Below are 24636 nucleotides of genomic sequence, written 5' to 3' on the forward strand. Positions count from 1 at the left end.
GTACACTGATTGCTGTTATTGTCGGTGTTAATTCTGTGCAAAGTCAAGACCGTATTCAGGAGGAATTTCAGTGCCAAAGGAGTAAAGGGGATTTTCCAAGTACACGCTGTAAATATCGTCAGGGGTTGTCAGGATGCTGTGTGGCTCTGGGTACGTTAGCCGACCTTTCTGAGCCTTAGCTGTTTGCCTGTAACACAGGGAAAGTGATGATGCGATCGCTGCTAGCTCGCAAGATTGAGAGGATCAAACGAATTAACACGGCAAGTGCCTGCCGCTTTGAGACCCGGAAAAGCACCCGGCCCTCCGTCCATCATCGCATGTGGCTGAAGGGGCCGGAGGAGGGTGGGGCAAAAGGCCCCCAGCACAGGCCCCGGCTGGGCAGTGGGTGGAGGAGAAAATCCCGCACTCCCTGCCTGGGCCAGGTGGCTCCTCGCCAGCCCGGCTTTCATCTCCAGGAGATAAGCCGCCTGCTCAGGTTCACGTTCAGGATCAAATGAACCCACTTAATCGCCTTAGGGATCTCCACTGAGCCGGCTCCTCGGGGACCTGGGGAGGGGGGCAGCTGAGCCCCTCCAGCCAAGACCCCCACCTGCACAGCCCGGCATGGAGAGGACACCCTGCCCAGCCTCAGCCCCAGCCCCAGCCCCGCACGGCCCACTGCAGCATCCCCCCAAGGGCAGGTGTGTGCACACACTGGCCTTCCAAGTCTGTGCACACAGGTCACCCGCTCACCGTCACAAAACACCTACTGTGCGCCCCGTGCCCGGGCAAAGGGACTTTTCATCCCCACAGCCTCCCAGAGGGCAAGTGCTACCATGAATGCCGCTCTCCAGATGGGGAAACTGAGGCCCGGAAAGGAAACAGCCAGCCCACGAAGGTGACAGAGCTCCTCGCAGGATCACCCGCAACCCTCGGGGCCACACGTCCCCCACTTCACAGATGAGGAGACTGAGGCAGCCATGGGCCTCAAGTCACCACCATATGTAGATGCCAAGCCGGGACGGGTGGGCAGTGTCCGTCTGTGCCTGCCGGGGGGTTGGGTGGGGTTGCTCATGTCTGGCGTGGTGCCAGCCACATCCTGGCACTTGGGACCGCTCCCGGCACACAGTAGGTACCCAGTGAGCACACCCGAATGAACAAAATCTACATGCTGGACACAGACACCAAGGAAAACTCCCTCACGGGACCTCTCTGCCCTCCTAACAGCCCTCATGTACCACAGGCGTCCTGGGGAGTGTCTGTGCCCCCCAGAGGACCCTGGGCAATGTCTGCGGTCATTCCTGGTTGTCACAATGGGTGGCGGGTACAACTGGTGGAGACCAGGGATGCTGCCAGACATCCTACAGCGCGCAGGACAGCCCCCAAAACAGAAGTATCCAGCCCACACGTCAGCAATGCCCAGGCTGAGAAATCCTGCTTCACTGAGCACCTACAGTGTGCAGAGCTGCACAAAACCCTGCAAGGGGACGAGATCACGGGGCTGAGGTTTTCGTGTCCAATGTCACACAACAACTGCAGGGCTGAGGAAGGTCCCGGGTCCAGCTGACTCGAAGCCCCACCTCAGAGCCGTCAATTACCTGCCCCATTCCCGAGGATTCCGACCCACCGGGTCTAGTGCGGGTTGCAGAATCTAGATAGCTTCCCGTTCCCGAACTTTCCCCATGGTCACTTCCAGGCAGCAAAGGTCTGAGCTGGTCCTTTTCCATCAAAACCCACAGACACCAAGATGCCAACAGTCTCTCTCTCTGGCGGGGTGAGAACATGATTGTATTTTGTGTGTGTGTGTGTGTGTGTGTGTGTGTGTGTGTGTGTGTGTGTGTCTTAATTTTCCACTTTCTAGAAAACACAGGGACTTCCGTGGCGGTCCAGCGGTTAAGACCCTTGCCATGTGGTATGCCCAAAAATAAATAAAATGAGATGAAATAAAATAAAATAAAATAGAATAAAATAAAATAAAATAAAAATACAGAGAACAGGTTGGTTCTGCTTCTGAAAATCAAGAAAGTCTTTTTCGTAAAGCAGCTGTCGAGCCATGCGCCCTACCCAAGCCCTTGGCCGTGGGGAGATCTCACACCCCACCGCAGAGGGCCAGCCAGGGGAGCCCCTGCAGAACCTGCCAGCATCGGCTGGAAGAGCCACAAGCCAGCAGTCCCACCCCGCGGAATACGTGGAGAAGAGCACGTGAGCCCCTGGCAGCACTCAGAGAAGCTCCCAACACGTCAATCAACCCAAGCGGTATCTGGGGAATACACCAATCACGTGTCCTGTATCCCCTGCTATCTCTACAGAAGTTAAAATTCATCCACTAGCTCTAACTGCACCAACACGTCGCAAAATCCTTTTTTCTTTTTCTTTTTTTTTTTTTTTTTGGCCACACCACGCAGCTCTCGAGGGATCTCAGTTCCCGACCAGGGACGGAACCCAGGCCCTCGGCAGTGAGAGCACAGAGTCCTAACCACTGGACCGCCAGGGAATTTTTTTAAATAACAATAATAGCTACACTATTAGCCTTGTGTATTACACTTCTAATCCTCAAAAGGATCCTAGAAAATAGGTACTATTTCAGTCCTTATTTTCCATATAGGGCAACTGAGGCACAGAGGGACCACTCACAGCTGGAAAGAGGCCAGGAGGGATACGCCACCAGACTCCCCGCCCGGAACCAGTCCAGTCTGCTTGCCTGTCTCCACGTGCAGAGGAAATTACCAAGCTGAGTTATATAAAAGCTGTCAATATCCGACCACTTCTGACCTACAAACCCGGCAGAGTCCTGAGGCTCCATTCCAACAGCGAAGCGCAGAGCGGCAAACACAGAAAGACGTGGCCACGTGCATCTTCCCAGCCTGGAGATGAGACGGGGGCCCCAGGCCATGCAGGAAACCATGCAGAGGCCCGTGCAAGTGTGACAACACCTTTAGACGAGCACAAGTCCAGCAGAGAGGTGGCAGTCTCTGGGGAGGAAACTCAAATGACCAGAAAGTCACCTGTAATTTTTATTAATTTTTTTTTTTTTTTAAATAAAAGGCAGCCGCCACCTTAGCTGGTGGCCCAGAGCCCAGCCTCCTGGACTCAGGCTGGCTAGAACATTCCCACCGTCTCCCCGTGGCAGCCTTTCTGCCCCCCCAGACCCCATACAGCCTATCCACGAGCGGTGGTTCCCCAGGGCCTGGTCTCCAGAGCCTCCCCTTCAGGCGAGAGAAGCTCTCCCCACCTAAGGATCCAGTTTCATTTAATTGCAGGCTTCAGGTTTCTGGACCTCGGGCCCAGAGGCCTTCGGGCCGAAGGCGTGGGCCATTTTCTTCCTCTTTTCAATAAAGCCGGGAAGGAAGCAGCATGTGGCATGGCCCGTCTGCTCGGAGAATGTGGTGCACTTGCCCCTAGGGAGACCCCACCCAAGAGAATCATCAGTGGCTCGTCATGGCTCGGGCAGACAGGCTGGGGACACGTTTTTTTTCCCCTCTGGCCCTTCACTGGAGCCAGGTACCCCCACCGGATTGGAAGGAATGAAGGAAAAATGAACACACAAACATCCCTAACTTCACACCACTCCCTCCCTGCTCCAAAACCTCCAAATGGTCATTCTGTCTACTTCTAGATTTTTTTTTTCTTGCATTTCATTTTTTTTGTCCAGCACAGCCCTTCACAGTTTGCACGACCTTCTGTTCACTCCGTGTCCCTCACCCATAGCCCCTGGGCAAGGGCAAGCCACGGAGCGGTCACCTGATTCCAAGGTCACTGGCTGCAGGGACACACGCGGTCTAAATGACCAGGTGGCACCTGGCTGCTAGGGGTCTCAGGGAAGATGAGGGCTCTTGTTTGAGTTTCCTCTTGCTGCTGTAACAAATGATCACAAACGCGGTGGCCTGAAGCAGCACAGATTTCTTCTCTCGTAGTTCTGGAGGTCAGAAATCTGAAATGGATCTGACGGGGCGACAATCGGGCTGGCAGCTGGGCTGTGTTCCTGCAGCAGGCTCTCGGCAAGCCCGCATCCCTTGTTTCTTCCAGCTTCGAGAGGCTGCCTGCGCTCCTTGGCTCCTTGCCCCTTCCTCCATCCTTAAAGTCAGTAGCACAGCATCTTCAAATCTCTTGGACTAAATCTCCTGCCTCCTCCATATAAGGACCTTTGCGAGCCCACCAGGATTATCCAGGATAACTTCCTCCACCTCAAGGTCAAATGACTGGCATGCTTAATTCCATCTGCTACCTTAATTCCCCTTTGCCATGTAACCTAGCACAGTCACAGGTCCTGGGGTTTAGGGGCGTGCACATCTTTGGAGGAGACCATTAGCCTCCTTCCCACAGGCTACAGAACTCTCCAGGTCTTGAGGGAACTGCTCCAAAGGCCCACCCCACAAACCCTGAGCTCCAGCAGGCAAGTATTGGGTCCACGTGACTCGGTCTCTCCACTCCTACAGAGCAAGAACAGGTATGCCCCGTTCTGTCATCTGTACGGTGAATACATACCCCAAGGGTGCCCAGTCTAGCCTTCGATGAACACGGGAATCAGGCAGAGCCCCGTGGCTTTACCGCTAGAGACTTCCCTTCCCTAAGATGACAACAAATAACTCATCAACCGGTTTTCTTGGGCAACCTTTGTGGGTTTTGGGGACCAGTCACAAATCGCCCTATCGTTCATCCCCGACTCCAGCAAGATCCGTAACAGGGAAGACGCCCTATTGAAACCTGCGTGTCCCTGCATCCTAGGTCAAGAATGCCACTGGCACCAACAAAGCACAAAATCTCTGGGGAAACGGAAGGCTTTGCAAGCTTCAACTGACCGGCAGCACGACACTCATGCTTGGAAAAAGCACGCAAAGGACCAAGCCCTCACCACGCAGCTGACGGGTGGTGAGCAGGGACCGGGGAAGCAGAGGCCACCCCATGTGCCCAGCAGCACGGCCACTAGGGGCGGCCCTGGTGTGAGTCAGCACCCTCCCCCCATGGCTGCTGACGACCACACCTCACTGACCCCTGCCCAAGAGCCGGGTCTCCAAGGACCTGGCAGTACGGACAGGGACAAGGTGAAACCTGCCCTGCGACGAGATAATGATATTAACAATAATAGCCATCGCAACGCGAAAGCTGATAGAGGACACGACGAAATGCTCTCCTTGCTTCAAAACCCTTGTGCGTCTCTTTCCTGCCAGGAAGTCTGGGAGGAGGATGCCAAGGCCCAGAGAGGCTGTACAAAAATTACACAGCAACCCAGTAAACAAGATGGGTCTCAAAGGCCCAGTGCCCACCCCACGGCCTGCCTCCCAGTCCAGGACCCTCCAGGCAGCTCCACCTCATCCTCCCCCACACCCCTCGCACCCTGCATCTGGAAAGGGCCCACCTCCCCTCCCCAGGCTCCTTCACTGCCCGCCTCCCTCTTACCTCCCCTCCAAGGAAAACACTACCCGTCCCCCCAGTGTCAGACCAACCACCAAACCCTCCACACCTCCCTGGCTGCCACCCAAACACCGTGGAGGCGCTCTTTACAGCACGGGGAGCTCAGAGGCATCCCGGACACATGGCCAGGGGCTCAGGGGCACAGAGAGGGCAACGGGGGCCCAAAGGTCACACAGCAAACCTGCAGAGCAGCTCCTGGGGTGCACATACGCTTCCGCCTCGGCATGCCCACTGGGAGAAGCACAGTTCCAGGAGGTGCCGCAGCAAGGGGGCAGCAGCCAGAGCCCAGGTGCCATGAGATGCAGCTTCCTGCCCGCCGCTGCGGCTGCTATTTATAGTCTAGACAGCGGGGTCAGCTTCCTGCAAGGCAGAGCCCAGGAGCCTGCGGGGAGCCTGGGGGTGTGACCTCGAGGGAAACAGGCCAGGCCAGGGCAGAGAGGTGAGCTGAGGTGCCCAGGGCTGCGCACGTGGTGGATGTAGGCCGACCCCCCTGCCCGGGGATCCACAGCGCACGGGAAAGGGAGACAGGAGGAAAGGCCAGGTCCTGCCCGTGGCAGCCACCCACCAAGGAAAGCGCTTACAAGCCGTGTGCCCTGAACCAATGACATCACCGCTCTGTGCCTTGATTCTCCCATCGTTAAACAGGGAAATTAACAGTTCTGGCCACAACTGTCACTGTGGTCACTGTGGGGCTCTGGTTACCGCGGGGCTTCGATGAGCTAACGTACAACAAACACGGAGTGAGCTCGCCCATAAAACCTCTGTCAGCTCGGCCTCCAGCCCTGCCCAGAGACCAGACAAGGAAGGTGGGGAGGAAGATGGCCTGCACACAACCTGTCCACGGCAGGTCACCATCACAGAGGCCACCCCAGCTGCCCTAATCCAGCCCACTCCCCTAGGAGGCAGGGAGGACATTTACCCCCATTTTACAGATGCAGAAACTGAGGCACAGAGTGAAAGAAGAACCCAGCCCAAGAAAGGGAGAAGGGTCCCTCCTGCCCCTGGGTTTCGTGAAGTTACCTGGGGTCTTCTCTCTCAGCAAACAACAGACGGGCCTCACAGGCCCTGGGAATGCCCCCTCGGACCCTGCAGAGCTTCCCTTCCTGTGATGGAGGGGACGGGCGCATGGGGCCAGGAAGGAGACGTCTCAGGCCACAAGAGCATCCAGAGGCCACCTGCCTAAGGGAACACGGGCTTAAAGTCCCCCAGGCACCTGGAGTCATCTGGCTATGATGTCTCACCCTTCCTCTAAAAACCAGCACAGCAAATTGACACCACCGCCACCAAGCGCCCATCGGATTGAAGTCTTTCTTCGTGCTCTCAGTGTCAGGCAGCAAGCCCCGTCCTGCGTGACCTCACTTAAGGCTCCCAACAGCCTCGAGAGACGAGCAACCTGATTGTGCCCATTTCGTGGATGGGAAAACTGAGGCCTGAAGTAGCCAGGACCGTCATGACCACCCACAGGAAAGACAGGGAGGGAGCAGCTGAAGGCCCAGCGACCTCTGGGGGTCTGAGGAGGGCCACAGGTGAGGGAAAAGGTATCAGAGGCAGGGAAAGGCAGACAACTTGGGATCCCAAGACATCCTGCATTGAGATGCCAGGTCAGGCCATGCCCAGCCAGAACCTGACATTCGACACATTTATCGGGCACCTACTGTGTGTCCAGAGCTGTTCTAGAATGGCGATGCAGCAGGGAACGTGGACCAAAGTCCCTGCCCTTCTGGAACATGTATTCTAGCAGGGATGACAGACCACAGCAAGTTAAACAGATAAAACCACAGTTCATCAGAAGGAGACACGTGAAGGAGGGAAGGAGAGGGCTTGAGGAGGAGAGGGTACAATTTTAATTGTACCAGAGAAGGTACATTTAATTGACCAGAGAAGGACCCACAGAAAAGGTGACATCTGAGCAAAGATGGCAAAGAAATGACGCAAGTCACACGGACACCTGGGGGAAGAGTGTTGCAGGCAGAACAAGTGCAAAGATCCTGAGGCAGGCACATGTCAGGTAAATTTCAACAAGGAGGTCAGTGTGGCTGGTACAGAGTGTGAGCAAGGGAGCAGATCAGAAAGGGAATTGGGGGGCGGGGGGGTGGGGGGCACACAGACTGTGCGGGACTTGTAAGCAAGATAAAGAGTAGGCTTTTATGCTGCCTGAAGCCGGGAGGGCTCTGAGCACAAGAGAGACAGGCCTAAAAGAAAACCCTCTGGTTGCCATGTGGGGAACAGATGGTCAGGCTTACTGGTGAGGAGGCTACTGCAATAGTCCAAGCAAGTGATGATGAGAGCTATATTAGGTTCCTGGAGCTGCTATAACAACTTATCACCAACTAGGGGGCTTAAAACAATACAAATTTATTCTCTCATAGCTAGGGAGGTCAGAAGTCTGAAATCAAGGTGTCAGGTGGAGCGGTCCCTTCTGGAGGCTCCGAGGGAGTCTGTTCCATGGATCTAGCCAGCAAGCCTAGGCTTGTAGACTCATCACTCCATTCTCTGCCTCCGTCTTCACACAACTTTCTATTCTTATAAGGACACCAGTCCTACTGGATTTAAGGCCACCCTACTCCAGCATGACCCCATCTTAACTCATTACATCTGCAGCGACCTTATTTCCAAATAAGGTCTCCTTCTCAGGTTCTGGGAAACACATGAATTGGGGCAAGGGAGACTATTCCACCCAGTACGAGGGCCTAGATGGAGGTGCAGAAGGCAGAAGTGGGGAGAAGTGAAAATGGTTAGGAATACTCAGGAGGGTGGGAGACGGCGTCGGTGGGGGTAGGGGCCAGGGAAAAGTGGGCACCTCCCAGTCTCTCCCCCCGCTTTCATCCTCCCCTAGTTTAACTGGTCACAGGAGTCACCCAGGAGTCACCACCACACATAATTCCCACCAGAACCCCACCCTGCAAACCTGGCCCAAGCCCCCAGGACCCTGGGGACCCCTGACTCCCGCTGGGCTCTGCAGCGTCCCTCCAGGGCCCCCGCTCCGCTCCTGGCCCGGCGGCCCGGCGGACAAGCCCCACTGAGCCCCAGGGCAGCACATCCCCGGCCCCCCACCTCGGCCCAGCGGGCTCGCCTCATTAGCCTAACGAGCAGGGCCTCGGTGCCAGGCAGTTGCCATGGCCACGGAGACAGCAGCACTGGGCGATGCTCCCAGAGGGTCTGCGGCGGGCACCAGAGTTCAGCGTGAGGACAAGCAGGGTCCCCCGAGGCACCCCCTCCCCACGGGGCCCCCTGCTGTGTGCACCCTCGGGCCTGGCCTCAGGGACTTCTGACTGCCAGCATCTCCCAGAGAGGCCCCCTGGGCCACAAAGAAAAATCCACTCCCCTCCCACCACCCCCCTCCTGACCTCCTGGCCAGAAGCCCGCCCCCCCCCCAATATAGCACACAGTTATTGCAGGGGTGGCCGCCAAGGGGAGGTCAGAGGTCAGCAGAAGCCGGGGGCAGACAGGCCTCGGAGGCAGTGAGAAGGGCCTGGATTTCATGCAAGAAGTGCCGGGAGGCCCTGAGGGCTCATGGGGCTCTGAGTCAGGTCAGGGCACCCACCCACAGGGTCTACCCAGCAGCTCTGCACAGAACAGACTGGGGGCAGGATGGAGGCTTCTGCAGGCGCTGGGCAGGTGAGAGGGCAGCTGAGGTGACCCCCAGGTCTCTGGCTCGGCCCCACACTCGGGGAGGAAGCCCAGGCTTGGGGGGTCTGGGGGCGAGGGGGGACCGCAGGTCCGTTTGGGGACAGATCGGGCCTGAAGCCCCTTTGGGACAAAGGGAAGGAGGCCGCTGGATCCACCTGCCTGGCCCCAGGGTGGGCTCCGAGGGTTTACGAGCCGCAGACAGGAAGGAGGGGGACTAAGACACGGCCTGAAGGACGGACTCACGCCTCAAATGGCCCCTCGGCTCCCTGTGCCTCACCAGACCCTCTGAGGTCGCGTGTCATTCATCACCCCATTTCACTGGTGAGTAAACTGAGAGGCTCTGCACAGAGGCTCCATTACTTGTCCTAGGCTGCATCGCACAGCCAGAAAGAGGCAACAGACACCGGACTCCGCCCCATGGCTCATTTGAGCTCCGTTCACAAGCCCTAAAACACAAACACGCGTCACCGAAAACCAAGCCAACCCCAAGAGACAGGAGGCAGAGAGCCTGGGCCCCCAGTCTCCGGGAGACACACCCACACATGCCCTCCAGTGGGCGGCCAGTTGCTGGTCTCATCTGATTCCACCCGTGGGTTACCTTTCCCCCCACTTCCTTTCCAGCTCAGAGAAATATCCCAGGGTCAACAGAAGGAAAGCAGAAACACTGGAAAGCGTCCGCAGAGTACCAAGGCTGGAACCGGAGCCCAGAGGCCCCTCCACGAGGACACGCCTGCAGCACTGCCACCCCAACAGTTCCAAGATCCCTGGGCCCCGGATGTGGAACAGACAGGAGAGACCCTCCACCCAGGAGTGGTAAGCCCGTCACCTACTCCACTGCAGGGTCCTCCCTCAGGCCAAGTGGCTCCCAAGGGCCCCGGGGCCTCCAATAGGGACCCTGCACCTTCCAGCTCACTCACTGTCACCTTCCCAAGTCTGACCCAGGATGGACACCCAAAGACCCTGGTTCTTGCCCAGGGTGTGACCTTGGTTAAGACACTCCATGGGGCCTTGATTTCCTTCTAGAATCATCTGTTAGGAGACCACCCACCCACCACCCCGCAGGCACTCAGGGGGAACAAACCTGGAAACATCTCGCAAGTGTTTTCGTCTTCTTTACTCCTGTCTGCTCCAGCCCACCCCTCAAGAACTGAGACAACTGTCAGAAATGCACAGGATAAGGTAAAATCAGAGAGCAAGGGGCTTCCCTGGTGGCGCAGTGGTTAAGAATCCGCCTGCCAATGCAGGGAACACGGGTTCGAGCCCTGTTCTGGGACGTTCCCACATGCCGCAGAGCAACTAAGCCCGTGCGCCACAACTACTGAGCCTGCGCTCTAGAGCCCGCGAGCCACGACTACTGAAGCCCGCGCGCCACGACTACTGAAGCCCACGCGCCTAAAGCCCATGCTCTGCAACAAGAGAAGCCACCACAATGAGAAGCCCGCGCACCGCAATGAAGAGTAGCCCCCGCTGGCCGCAACTAGAGAAAGCCCACGTGCAGCAACAAAGACCCAACGTTGCCAAACATTAATTAATTAACTAATAATTTTTTAAGACAAAAGACAAAAAGAAAAATCAGGGACGAACCAATCTGAAATCAGGATGAAGTCGGTAAAACCAAAACAAAGACCAGATCAGATTGCTGGAGGCAGGCTGCAAACCTGGCTCCGAGCATCCTAACGGTAAAAGCAAAGAGGGAAACAAGATGGATTCTAAGAGACTTCGCAAAAATTTGTGAAAACTAGGTATCACCACACAGAAGGTGTTACAGCAAATCTGTGGCGCTGGACAGAAGGGATTAGAGCCTCAAACATCATCTAAGAGGCCAAAAAAATGGTGCCAAAGGTCATCTGCTTTAACCATCACCACTGCCCTACTGCATTCTCCAACAGCATCAGCCTAACTCAGCAAGAACAGTGAACCAGGCAGAAGGAGGGGTTTTCGGGCCTGCTTGGGGTGACACTCAAACCCATCAGGGCCCCAGTTTCCTTGACGTAAGCCTGGAAGGTTATGCTGAAGTTAAAAGGACTGTGGGAGCTCTCTATCAGGGGTCGGCAAATGTCTTCGGTAGAGGACAGGAGAATCAATATTCTAGCCTTTGGAGGCCTTCCGGCCTCTGTCACAACTCCTCAATTTTGCTGCTACAGCCTGAAAACCACCACAGACTACGCATGAATGAATGGGCATATGGCTGCGTACCAATAAAACTTTACGTCCAGACACGGAAATTTGAATTTCACTTAATTTCACATGTCACAAAATACTCTTCTTCTTTTTATTTTTTTCAACCATCAAAAAATGTAAAAACCATTCTTAGCTTGCGCACCATCTAAAAACTGGAGGTGGGCTGGATCTGGCCCGTGGGCCGTAGTTTGCTAACCCCTGCTCTCTATATATTCCAGAATAAACTCCTAAGATGTATTATAATTTAAAGGAGGAAAGTAAGATGTGAATAGGGTGTGATATCATTTGTGTGCTTGTTTTTAAACGGAGCACAAACATCCAAGTCCCTGTGAGGCGGACATATGGCCAGAGTATCTCTGAGAGGAGACTTTTCCCACGTGTATCTGCCTTGGGGACAGAAATGGGAGGGCAGGAACAGGAATGAGACTTACCTCGACACCTCTGGGCTCTGTTTTAATTTTTTAACAGGCCCGTGCTTTTTCTTGTAGTAAAATACGTTTTTATGAAGCCCGAGGCAAGTGGCAGGGTTTCGGTGCGTTACTTTTTGGTTTTCTGTATCTTTCAAATGAAAAATAAAAGTAACGTTATCCTCCCCCCGCGCCAAAAAAAAAAGTTAATCTAGTTGTTATCTACATGGAAAGACATCCATAACGTGTTAATTCATAGCAGAAAAACCTATGGACCATGGCCGCCCCTATGGGAAGCAGGCCTTCCGGATGTATCTGCAGGTGCAGAAACAGGCAAGGGGGGGCTGGACCATCATCTCTAGGAACCGGGATTCCTCTGAGCCTGAGTCCAAGACCCATGGACCTGAGCTCAGCTCCCAGTGGGAGCTGCCCGCACTTTGCACAGACCTGGGGCCGTCTCCTGTGCTCGAGAAATGACAGCCAGCGAAGGAAGCGGGGGCCACTGAGCCAGCTCTCCAGTCTCAGGGATGGTGGCCTGCTAGGACCAAAAAGGGTGAGAACATCCACCCAGTGGCCTGAATCCAGGCGTTTGGCCCTGAGTCAACAGAGAAGGCAAGACTCTAAGGTCAAGCTGCCCAAGAGGGACGGTGCCCACTAGTCACATTTTAACCGTATTAAAATCAAGTAGCAAATAACATTCGGATCCTAGATGGCACTAGCATCACTTCAGGTGCTCAATGCCACCGGAGGAGTGGAGAGTGGCCGAGGTGTTGGGCGGATGGGGCAGGTCCGGAACGTTCACACCGTCCCAGAAAGGTCTCCTGGTCAGAGCTGCCCCAGAGGCTGGTGGGACAGGAGGGGGTGGGGACATTAGGGACGGGGGCAAGGGGGGCTGGACGGAGAGCAGAGGAGCCTGGGCCAGCACCCAGGAGAGCCTCAGGCTTTGCTGGGAAACAGGACCACAGAAGGGGGGGGGTCAGTGGAGCCAAGCAGAGAAAAAACACACGAGGAGGAAAACACTCAGCTGCTGAGAGCCAGGCCCTGCTCCCATACACAGAATCTTGTTTCATCATCCAGTCCTGGGCCTTCTCATCAGCGTAGCCGTCAGGCATAGCCACATGTGGCTCTTTAAATTTAAGTTAATTAACATGGAATAAAATTACCAGTTCCGACTGGCGCTAGCCACATTTCAAGCGCTCAAGAGCCACACACACCTAGTGGCTACGGGACAGCAGAGATCTAGAACAGTTCCCACCATCGCTGGGAGCGCCTGGGCAGTGCAGCTATGGACGGTCCTCTGAGGGGGCGTTGTTTTCCACCCCTCCCCCACTTAAGGATAAGGAAACTGAGGCCGGAAGTTCAGAGACTTCCCTGAGTTTTTAACTGAGGGAAGCAGGATTTGAATCAGGTCAGACTTCAAAGGAGCCCTTTCTGGAAGCATCCCCACCCCCCGCTGCCAGGTGAAGGGGAAACTCGGCCCTCCCCCAGGAGGCTCCCTGTGTCCTCCCCATCAGTCTTCCCCCCACTTTCCAGGCTGCCCAAGCCCTCCAAGTTCAGTGCCTAACAGGCACTGGGGGGTTAAAGGCGGAATGGAAAACCTCAGCCTTCAAGGGCCCAGGGAGAGAGCGGGGCACATCTGTGAATCACCAACCAGCCCGACAGGAGAGGAGCCTGCCGCCTCCAGAGAGCAACAAGCCCAGGCCTGGGGCTCAGGTGAAGAGACTATGCTGTGAGAGGATCCCTCCCAGCAGCCCTTTAGAGGGAGGAAAGGGTTGTGTCCAACCAGCCTGTCAGAGAGGACCTGGGGTGAACAATAAATTCTACAGCGGGAAGCCTTTTCTCTCCAATGGTTGGTGGGGGGCAAAGTAGCAACAGCTCCTGTGATATATCATGACGTCCATCGGGTCCTCACAACAATAAAATCAGAAGTAGCATCATCAACATCATCATCCCCATCTTAGAGATGAGCAAACTGAGGCTCAGAGAAGTTAGGTAACCAGTCCAGAGTCACACAGCTTGAAACTGTAGGGCCGAACATCAAACCCAGCGCTCTCACTTTCAGCCCCTTAATCCTCTCCCCTACCCCCAGTGGGCACTGTGCCCAGTGTACAGACCAGGGCACCCAAACTCTCAGAGGGGCAGGGACCAGCCCAGGGCACTCTGCTTACACATCGCTAAGCCGGGACTTCAACGCACCAGAACTTGAAATGATCAGAGGTGCGGATCTTGGACAAAACACTCCCAGACTGTCCTCTACTGTTGGTTTAGGATGATTCTTTATGGATCTATAAACCGAAAGTTCCTTCCCCCAGGGCTAGTCTGAGCCCAGCTGGGCATGGTGGTATGCAAGTGCCCAGGCAGAAAAGCCTCACTTCGGGTCTAAAAGAAAGATAATGATGATGATTTTGATCATCATAAGCAAAAGTCACCACCATGCGACCTTGGGCTGGCCTGGCACCTCTGACCTGCGCCCTCATCTGGAAAATAGGAAAAAGCTGTCATCCGCCCCAGGCTCTCTCAAGGTCTCCAGCTACAAAGTACCCCAGGGCTGCCCGCCAGCGTACAGGCACTCATCTGATGCAGCTTTCTGGAGTCCCGTTATATGCCATGCTAAATAATTCAAAACCATGTTTTCATTTCAAAATAAACACAGCCCCATCTCCAGAGCGAATGCCAAATTTGCATGAATGTTTAAGATAAAAGGAGACTTCAAAGAAACTTCAGACCAGCCTCTGGCACTGCCCCTCCCCAAATCCTGGAAAGAACAAGTTCTCAGTCTCCAGCCCCCTGGGGCAAAGATCTGCAGGTGCTGCTCAAATAAGAAACATAATTTCTTTTTCCCTATCCTCTATGGCAGCTCCACAGAGCAGGTCTGCAGTATGTTCATTCTTGCTGCACCAATGCGACCATGAGTAATCCCAGGTCTTAGTTCTTAGTTCCACATCCAAAGTGTGTGAATTTGGGCAAGTCATTCAACCTCTCTGTGTTTCAATTTCACCATCTATAAAATGGGATAATAATAGCCCTGACTTCACAGGATGGTAAGGAAGAGTAAAGGGGTAGATTATTCCTGTTGAGGGCAGATCCTGGCACATAGTAAGTGCTTTCTATGTGTTGGCTGTTATTACTATTGCATTATACATAGTATTTTCCAGCTCCTAGGCCAGAAGTTCACTTGACAGGTTGTAAAGTCCCTTCCCCCGCTCCAAGGATCACTTCCCTGGAGGCTCCATATACCCACCCATGGGACAAGCCTTTTAAGATGACACCCCTGGCCTGACCCTGGACAGCTAGGCCCTCCCCAAGCAGCAGCCCAGGCTCAGGTCCCCTCCTGGCCCTCTTTCCTGGGCGCCTGGGGCATGAATGACCAGTTCCTGCAAGCTGTTCCCTTTGCAGGGAGTCCAGTCTCCGAGGTGTCACCTGGGAAGGCTGCTGTTGGCATTAGAGAGATGAAGAGGAAACAGAGGAGGAGGGAAAAACACACACAAATAAAAGCTCTCAACCCCCTACTGTCGGAGGCAGCATTTGATGTGGGGGACTTTCTGTTCTCAGAGCTGTTGGAAGGAAGCGGTGAGAGTCCCAGCTTTCCTGCCTGTGCATCTCTGCTTCTTAAGAAGGGAGCCCCCTCCAACTTCTCCACCCACAGGCCTCAGGTCTGGGTGGGAACACAGCACAAGGTACCTCCCCGCTGCAACTCGCAGTCGGTGTGGGGGTGGGGCGGGGGGATCCGGACCAGGCAGCCTCCACGTCCAGCCTGAATGTCAAGACGCTGGGGGCCAGGACTCCTGGGGCCTCTTTCCAACGCCAGCCAGCGGGCAAGCACCAGCCGGGCCAATCCTCCTGCCCCCATGCCCTGGCAACAGTCCAGCCTTCCCAGCTCGGGCCTTTCACGCAGCTAAATTCGTGTTTGCAGAGCTCTCAGAAATCTTTAGGAGGTGGTATGAGTATTATTAATTGGGCGAAAAGAACGGATTATGCCAAATAAATCCTTCCCACGTCGCCAAACCCTCGCTGAGGAAAGGAGGGGGTGCGCGCAGCCCCACGAGGGGTCTCCATCCCTCAGCGGGGCCTGACAGCCACATTACCATTTACATGGATTTATCAATAGTATTGATCCCGGAGCAAGCGTAAATAGCTCGGTGGGAAGAGGCCGGGGCCGGGGCCTGCTGCGTTCCCGCCCCCACGTCTGGGTACCGCAGACTCCCCGGGCACCCGGCGGCGGCGGCGGCGGCGGCGGCGGTGGCGGTGGTTAAGTTTCCAAGCAGGGACAAGGCAGCCGGCGCGGGGAAGCCAGACAGCGCCCGGGATGCCCTGGCAGCCGCCCCACCGCCGCCGCCGCTTCCCAGCTCACCGCCGGCTCCGGGCCAGCCGGACTCGGTCTGTGCATCTGTTCAATGGGCTGAAGGTGCCACCTGTCCTTCTCTGTCCTCACCGGGAAAAGCAAAGGGAGGTGCAAAGAAGGCCCCTTGCCTTCACCAGATCTCCAGGCAAAATGCAAGGCAGCCCCTTCTCACAAAATGTCCAGGCCATTGGATTAAAGGCCAAGTTTTAGAACCCAGGAATCATAATAACAACAACAGTGGTTGTAGTAACACATATACAAATACCTTCTATGTATGACCACCTCACTTCTCACAACAACCCTCTGAACTCGGTACTATTTTTACCCCACTTTACAGACGAGAAGCCTGAGGCATAGAGAAAAGTTGAGCAATTTGTCCAGGGTCACACTGGCAGTAAACTGGCAAAAGTATGATTCCAACCCAAGGCGCTGAGTTGCACAGTCGGCTGTGAATGGCTCAGCTATCCCAGTTCACACCTCTTCCTTTCTCCGACGGCTCTCCCCGCACCCACCAATCCAAAAAAGAAAAAAAAAAAAAAAAAGAAAAGAAAAAAAAAAAGGCCACCCACGACGAGGTACACAACAATGCCCTGGGACGCCCTCCCAGCTCACTCCTGGCCCGGAGAGCCCCTTCTATCAAAGCAGCCGCGGGGACCCAGATCTGGTTTTAAAAGGGCAAAGTCAAGGCCACCGATAACACAACCCAACGAGCCCAGAACTCCACAGGGATCCTCTCCCCTTCCCTCCTCCCTGCCTCCCTCACACATCCTTCCTCCAAATCTGCAAAAGGGAAAAAAAAAAAAAATCATAATAAAACCAGTTCTCACCAACAGGGGTGGAGGAGGAGGGGGAGGAAGGGAGGAGGCTGAGCCGACAGAACAGATCCGCCTCCGCTGCCCGCACCAGACCCTCGGAGGGCAGGAGCGCACGACAGGCGGCGGGAGGGCCCTCGCTTCCAAAAAAATAAACCTACAATGTAAAAATAACGCCGGGCGCCCCACGCTAATTGGGCCCGGGCGACAGCAGCTCACAGGTACAGCGTGACTCTCCCGCCCGCCCGCCTGCCTAGCCCTCTCTCCCTCCCTCGGGCTTTTTCCTGCAAGCGTCCGGGGGTAGGGAAGGCGCGCCCCACGGGTCCCTCCCACTCCCCTCCAAGTCTCTGGGGGTGCTCCCCCAGCACCAGGGCCTGGGGCCTCCGGGTCCAGCCCAAGTGGGATCAGCTCCGAATTCCAACTTCCCAAACTAGTGGCATCCCAAGTATCCGCACAGCCTGGGGGAGGGACCAGGAGGCGGCCCAATGAGGCGTCACCAGCCGCGGGAGGCAGGCCCAGACACCAGGAACACCAGCCCACGGGGGAGGGGGGAACAAGGGGTGCCTCTCCCCGGAGACCCCCACCCAGAGCCCTCCGGTCCCTCGCCCAGGAGCGCCACCGCCAACACACCCCCCCGGTGGCGGGAACCCCCCAGGTGCCTTCCGCAGCAGCCAGGCCGGAGAGCCGAGGGTGCCATCTCCAGGGGTTCTCCAAAGCCGCACTGCCCGCTGGAAAATAAGGCGCAGTGTCACCCCCCCAAGTCCGAGGCCGCTTGGGGAGGAGGGAGGGGCATGGCGGCCATGCCCCCAGGGCTGTGGCACACGGTGGGAGGCTGCCCTACGCAGTTCCAGGGCGCCCCCCGCCCGCCCACCCCCACGCCACTTCCCTCCTGCCCGCCCCCTCGCTGGGGAGCTGGAGTTCCCCTAAGTTCCCCGGCACCTCCACGCACGCGGGCCGCAGTGTCTACGAGGCGCCTCACTCCCCAGCAGGCCACCCCCGAGAGCGCCAACTCGGGAGTGCAGGGGCCCCGCCAACTCCGCCGCGTGCGCCGCCCGATCTTCCCCGATTCCCCCGGAAGCGCGCCCTGCGCCTCACCCCGGCCCTCCGCGGGGACCCCCGGCCCCAACTCACCTCGCGGAGGTGGAGGCGGCGGCGCCCGAGCTCGGGCCGCGCTCGGGCTGCCCGGGCGCTCAGGCAAGTGGCGGTGCCGATCGGGCTGGGGGCGCGCAGCAGGCCCGGCCTCCAGCCGGGGCGCGATCCTCCCGCCGCCGCCTCCTAGGGCGCCAGCCCCGGGTCCCTGGTCCGCAACTTGGCGCGCATCGCGGGGCGCAGAGCGCGGGCGCACGGCTCGGGCGGGGCGCGGGCGGACGCGGGGCTCCGGTGCGGCCCGGCCTGCCCGCGGCTCCGCTCCGCGGCGGCGGCGGCGGCGGCGGCGGCGGCGGCGGCGGTGGCGGCGGCGGCGGCGGCGGCGGTGGCGGTGGCGGCGGCGGCGGCGGCGGCGGCGGCGGCGGCAGCGGGAGGGGGAGGAGGGGGCGGGGCAGGAGCGCGGGAGGCGGTGGCTCGGCCTCCCGGCTCCTGGCTCCCCGCCCGCACAGACGCGCCCCGGCCCGGCCCCCTCAGGCTCCTTAAAGGGCCCGCGTCGCCACCCCTGGGCCTGCGCGCACCCACTAGCGCGTGCACAGGCTGCCACACAGATACACACACACTTGGGCGCGACGCCGAGTTTCTTTTTAGCAGCTTCGCGAAGGAGGAAGGAGGGGGAAAGCGCCTCCCCATCCCGCCCCCTCCTCCTCCTGCGGGCCGTACGCCCTCCTCCTCCCCAGCCCCAGATAACTTCTCTGGAATAACGTTTCAGCTCTTAAATTATAACTCAGGAGCGACCAGTGGATGGGGAGGGGTCATATGGGGAGGGCCACACACAGGGCCTTTAAGGGACCCAAACAGCTGCGCAGCGACACCCACGGTGGAGCTCGCTCTGGGGGCTCTGGCACAGAGTAGGGCGCAGAACTTTCACCAGTGGACATTCACACACTGGGCCTCAGCAGAGAGAACGTCTAACCCAGGTGAACACGTGGGGGAACTCGCAAACCCCCGCAGACGTGAGCGTAGCCTAGCACATAGACTCATAAGACATAAGGTCACCCACAGATAAACAAACCCCGGACACAGACAGAAGTTCACACACGCAGGCATACACACACACACACACACACACACACAGACACACACACACGTCCGTTTCTAGAGGGCGAGGATTTCTGACTACTTGCTCACTGCCCTTTCACAGTGGGGACGCAGTGCGTTGCGTGAACTCCTATTTGGGGACTTCCAGGGACACAAATGCACAGACACGATGCTGCAAGCCTGTGGTCGGGCACACACAGCACGAGTAGGCAGGGTCACAGACGAGCACACATGTGGACACTCGCCCGCGCGCACCGCTCCAACAGAAACCCCACTGGCTGCCCTGACAACGGTGTGTCCTCATTTACCCTCCTCCTGCCCTCCCAGACAGCCCTCTCAAACCCGAGCTCTTTTACACAGCAGGCGGCACCGGGAGCCCCAGACCGGGACCCTCCCTCCTCCTCTGCTTTCCCCTAAGATGTAGGAGAGTTTGAAATTTTTTTTTTTTTTTCAGTTCAACTTTCCTTTTTTGGAGCGACGTCTCAGCAGATTCAGTTCTGCCATCTGCCAACATCTGAGAACCCCCAGGGGGAGTGGGGTATGGCTGCGGTGGGGAGGCGGCCATGCGGTTTCCAGGGTCTGGGCGTGCCTCCGCCTCCAGCCGGCCTGCAGGGGTTGCCGGCTGCCCTGGAAGCAATGCGTCCCTCTCGGCCCCCTCAGGATTCGCGGGTCCCTTTTTCCTGGGGAGGGTCGGGGGGAGCACCTGAGGCTGGGGAAATCTGGAAAAGGGGAAGTGTCTGTGGAGGGGCAGTTTGCAGTTTGGAACAGAAGCGGGGGTCTCAGGTCAACGGCTCCTCCCTTCCCGTCCTGGTCCCACCAGCTCCAGAGCTGCCCAACCAGAGCGTGGGAAACCACAGGTCAAAAGCCAGACCTAAGGAAGGAAGGACTAGCCCTCCAGAGGGGCCTGGGGGAGGGAAGGGAGGGCAGGAACTGGGGAGCCCTCCTCAGCCTGCCCACCAGGCAGGCTCCTGAGCCCTCACCCCCAACCCCTGGTCACCTGAGAACACTCCCCAGGATTTGCATTTCAATGAGATTCCGCTCTGGGATTTGGCACTGAAGAGAAGGGTTTGGGGTAAATTCAGGGGTTCCTTCTTCCAGCTTCTGCCTCCCAAGGGTTGCCGTGGGGCTCTGGCTGAGTCTAGGGGCATAGGAGGGGGTCAGGCAGGCAGGGGAATGTCAGCTTTGTAATGTCCCAGGGGTCACCTGGAAACCCCTCGAAGAGCCAAGTAAAGACTCAACCGTCGGTGTTCTCTGGACCAACCCTGTGACAGATGGAAATGCCCAGGCCAGGAGAAGGGGGCGGCATTTTTCTGCAGAAGACTGGCCTCTTGCCCACTCCTGTCTCTCTGGTTATTAATCTCATCCTCATGGGCTGCAGGTAGCAACACAAGTGCATGTCCTCAGAGCTCATGAATTCCTTCCAGAAACCCTCAGATGGGGGCTTGGGGGCTCCTGAGATGGGTCTCACAATACAGATGGGGAAACTGAGGCCCTGGGAGGTTAAGAACCCAACTTGCTGGACTCACTCAGCTAGCAATTCCAGATGGGTGCTCTGAACCCTGACTCTGGAAGGATGAGGTGGAAGAGGTCTCAGCTGAGCCCCTATAACCAGCCCCCCACAGATTGGGTCCCATGCCCTGATTGCTACTCTGTGTTCTGCATCTTTTGCTACTGGGCTCTGAGCAGCAACCCCAAGGATCCACGTGTAACTAATGGGAACAGCAGCTTTGAAAAATTGCCGAACACTCTGGCCCCCAAACAGCCTCTCTGGAGGGCCCCTACACCCCTCAGGGATGAGGGTTAGCTAAGAGCTTCTAATGTATGCATCCAAGGGGCTCTGGCCTGAATGGAGTCAAATTCTGCCTTAGGCTCAGATCTCACTGTCCCCCTTTCAATCATTCAAGCTTTCCCTCCTAAATACCTGGCAAACTATTAAGCTCATCCCTGCCTCAGGACCTTTGCACTTGCTGTTCCCTCTGCCTGAGACAGCAATCTTCTAACTTCAAGTCCCAGGTCAATATCACCTCCTTAGAAAGGCCCTCACTGAACCTCTATCTAAAACCCCCAAGGCACTCGCTAACCCATCCCCTTATTCCTTTTCCTCACCATTTTTCAACATCTAAAATTATCTTGGGCATGTTGCTTATATATTGTCTTTTGTCATCAGAATGTCAGCTCTATGAGAGCAGAGACCTCATCTGTCTGGCTCACTGCTGTATTCCCAGCACATAGTAGGCACTCAATTAAAATGTATTGAGGGACTTCTCTTGTGGCACAGTGGATAAGTCTCTGTGCTCCCAATGCAGGGGGCCCGGGTTCAATCTAGATCCCACATGCATGCCGCAACTAAGAGTTTGCATGCCACAACTAAGGAGCCCACGTGCCGCAACTAAGGAGCCCGCCTGCCACAACTAAGACCCAGCGCAACCAAATAAATAGATAAATATATTTTTAAAAAATGTATTGAGAATGAGGGAACAAATGAATAAATGAATACAACACAGGGGATAAGGGGGCTGGCTGGGGTCAGGCTTGGCCCTGGAGAATCCAGAAACAAGGGGGGATGGCTGGCCTGTTTTCTAGCACTCACTCCTCTGGGATATTTCAGAGTTGAGCCTTTACTTCCCTCCATCTCTCATCCTCTAGGTAGCCGGGAGGGGGGGGGGGGGAATTGCTCCCCGAGCACAGACCCGGGCCTGACACCCAGGAGATGCCCATTCAGGGTCACTCAGTCCATATGGACAGCCACGGTGTCAGATCAAACTTCCAGCCACTCGAGTGGCTGGAAAAACTCCCCCCTGGCCAACCCTGGAGAAACCAGGCATTTAAAGGGTCAGAACACAGGCTGCAGGGCATGGTGCCCTAAGCCTCCTTGACCCCAGTGGCCCCAAGAGCTTCCCAGGCTGGCCGGTCGGAGCACCCACAGAGGAAGCCCTTCACTCTCAGGACAAGCCAAAAGATGCCCAGATGAGCAGCACAGGGGCGAGCCTCCCATGCACATCAGAACAGTGTAGACACAAGAGATCTTACATATACTTTTCATACTTTTGATGTGCTTTAAAATGGGAAGGTCAGGGACGTCCCTGGCGGTCCAGTGGTTAGGACTGCACACTTCCACTGCAGGGGGCCCAGGTTCGATCCCTGGTCGGGGAACTGGGAAGCCGCAAGCCCTGCTGCACACAGCACGGCCAGAATAAATAAATAAATTAATATAATATAATAAAAGGGGGAGGGCAAATGCAGAAGCCCACAGGGCTTGGCAGGAACCGCAGGCCTGTGAGTGGAGGAGAGGTGAGTAATCGGCACAGCCCCGTGCCCGTCCCCAGGCGCCCAGAGTCACCCTCTGTTTAAAACACAATCGTGGCCAAGCCAGACAGCAAATGCCTGGGTGGGCCACCGTCTGCAGGGGCCAGCTTGTTTGTGACGCTGCAGAGCCTTCGCTGCCCAGGCTGGCTTTCTACTCAGTGAGCTATGCCTCCCATCCCTAGTGGAGGGGCCGGGTACGGGCGGGAAGTGGAAACTTCCTGAGTGGACAGGGAGCCCCTTTCCAGAAGTATGGGCGGGAGGAGGGAGAGCCTGATTTCAATGAATGCATGGCAGCCTTGTTCATTCAGCATGTATTTTAGTAAGCACCTACTGTGTGCCGGGGTCTGTGAAGAGCAAAGGAGATCCAGCCCAGCTTCAGGGACGGGCATCCAGCGGGGAGTCGACACTCAAAATACAAAGTTATGTCAATGCCTGTGCGCTAAAAGTCCTTTAAAGGGAAAGAAAAATAGGCTGGTGTTTGAAGGATATTTAAATTTCAGGACACAGAGGATTTTGGAAAGGACAGGATTTCCCCAAATCCCCGTCCTTTCCTGCACAGGGGAGTCCAGGGTGCCCCTCCAATCTCACAGTCCTGCAAAAATATCACCGAGAATGTCACTCAGAGCCCCCCGCCACCAACCCCCCCCCTTCACTGTAAGAAACTGCCGTGTCACCCCCGGCTTCCTCTGAGGTCTGTGCCTTTATTTATGACACTGTGTTCATTTCAGAAAGAAGGAAGCAGGGAACGAGATCAAGCCCCTGTCTGATAGGCCTGACTATATCTGAAGATAAACAACTCGTTTTCTCCCAGGGCTGCACTTCTGGGGTGTTTCCCCGCCCATCTGCTTGAGCCTTTGCTCTTAGGGGGCCAGTGGGATACGAAGAGAGACATCCCGGGAGGATGATGGTCCCCGTAGCATTGCTCGTGGTGGCCAGAGGTCAGGGCTGCCAGAATGGACATCAACGGGGCAGGCTGTGTGGAGCCTGGGCGTTCCTCCAATGAAACATTCGGCAGCCGTGGACAAGCACAGAACAGGCTGTGCATTCTGATGGGGGCAGAGCTCCAAGATGCATTGTTTAGCACAAAAGCAGGTACAGACCTGGGCGTGCAGTGGGGTACCTCATGCACAAAATAGAAAGGGGAATAAATGTGCAGCTACATGCTTGTCTGTGCATGGCTACTTCCGGAAGGGTATTTATTAATTCAGGAGTGCCTACTGTGTGGTGGGCACCATGCTAACTAGGCTCAGGGAATTCTGCAGTGACTGAGATACGCAAAGTCCCTGCCCTCCCGGAGCTGACATTCTGAAGGCGGAGATGCAGAAGGAAAATGAAACAAATGTATCATACACTGTATTAGGAGGTGGTACATGCTCTGAGAAAAAGTTAGTCAGGAAAGAAAGACACAGTAGAGATGAGGGAGGGAACCATGCATGCAGTATCCAGGCAAAAGCTGAATGTGCAGAGGGCACAGCCAGTACAAAGGCCCTGGGGTGGGAATGTACCTGGTATACTCAGGGAACAAGAGTGAGGCCAGTAGGAGAAGAGTGCACAGTGAGGATGGAGGGATGTTGTGGGAGCTTGGAGTGGTAAAAGGACACACAAGAGACTGATACTAGGGGTTGCCTCTGGGTGGAGGGGGAGAGCCTGGGGGTTGGGGTTCGGATACGGGGTGGGGTGGGGGACGGCAATTTGCTTTGATCACATCCCGAGTGGACTGTTTAAAGATGCATATTGAAAGTTCTTTTCTTTTTTTCTTCTTTTTTTTTTTTTTTTAGCTTGGACATCTGGTTTTGGACATCCCTGCATGCGCTTCTGGATTTTTTCTTGAGATTCAAGGAGGTCTCCTTTCTGGCATCTTTGCACCACATTTGCTGTTTTCCAGCCTCCCAGAGAATGTTAGGAATTAGCCCCTGGGTGGCCTGACCTCCCGGTTGGGCCTGGGAAACCAGCAAAAGCTCCAGCCTTCCCAGGGTGGCGGCTGTGCGTGGATGTCCAGACAGTATAAGAATCCACATTGCAGTGGTTATACCACATGTGGTTCTCAGAGCAGCTCTGGCCTGAACCTCCCCGCATATGCGCCTAGAGCACAGGCCCCTGGTCAGGTCAAGATCAGAACTCAGAGGCCTGTCCACAGCCGGAGAGGCTCTTGGAGCTGGGCATGTGTGTCCTTCCTGGGTCCCCTCTGGCTTTTACCCAACAGAACCAATAATAACTCTCATTTTAAAAATATCACTGTGGCAGGTTCAACTGACTCAGAAGGGCCCTCCAGGCCTCTCAGCGCCCTCGGGAATTACTGAGGACCCAGCACTGCATGTGCAAACTGTGCAGAGCCCTAAAATCCCAAGGGAGGGTCCATCTAGCAAGCAAGAGCAAGTTGAGA

General features: G+C 56.3%; 1 protein-coding gene across 24 annotated transcripts in view; it reads right to left on the bottom strand.

Moving 5' to 3' along the window:
• Nucleotides 1-18072, bottom strand: part of NCOR2 (nuclear receptor corepressor 2) — a 224278-nt gene extending 206206 nt beyond the window's left edge. For 14 of the 24 annotated variants that reach the window (XM_067015136.1, XM_067015135.1, XM_067015132.1 and 11 more), the window contains exon 1: nucleotides 17895-18071. The gene's annotated coding sequence lies outside the window, so the exon portion shown is untranslated. Of the gene's footprint in view, nucleotides 1-17894 lie in introns of all 24 variants that reach the window. The other 10 variants (XM_067015111.1, XM_067015116.1, XM_067015113.1 and 7 more) reach the window with 1 other exon arrangement.
• Nucleotides 18073-24636: the final 6564 nt, after the last annotated feature.

This window comes from Kogia breviceps, chromosome 15 (genome assembly GCF_026419965.1).
Source record: "Kogia breviceps isolate mKogBre1 chromosome 15, mKogBre1 haplotype 1, whole genome shotgun sequence".
Classification (NCBI taxonomy): Eukaryota; Metazoa; Chordata; class Mammalia; order Artiodactyla; family Physeteridae; genus Kogia; species Kogia breviceps.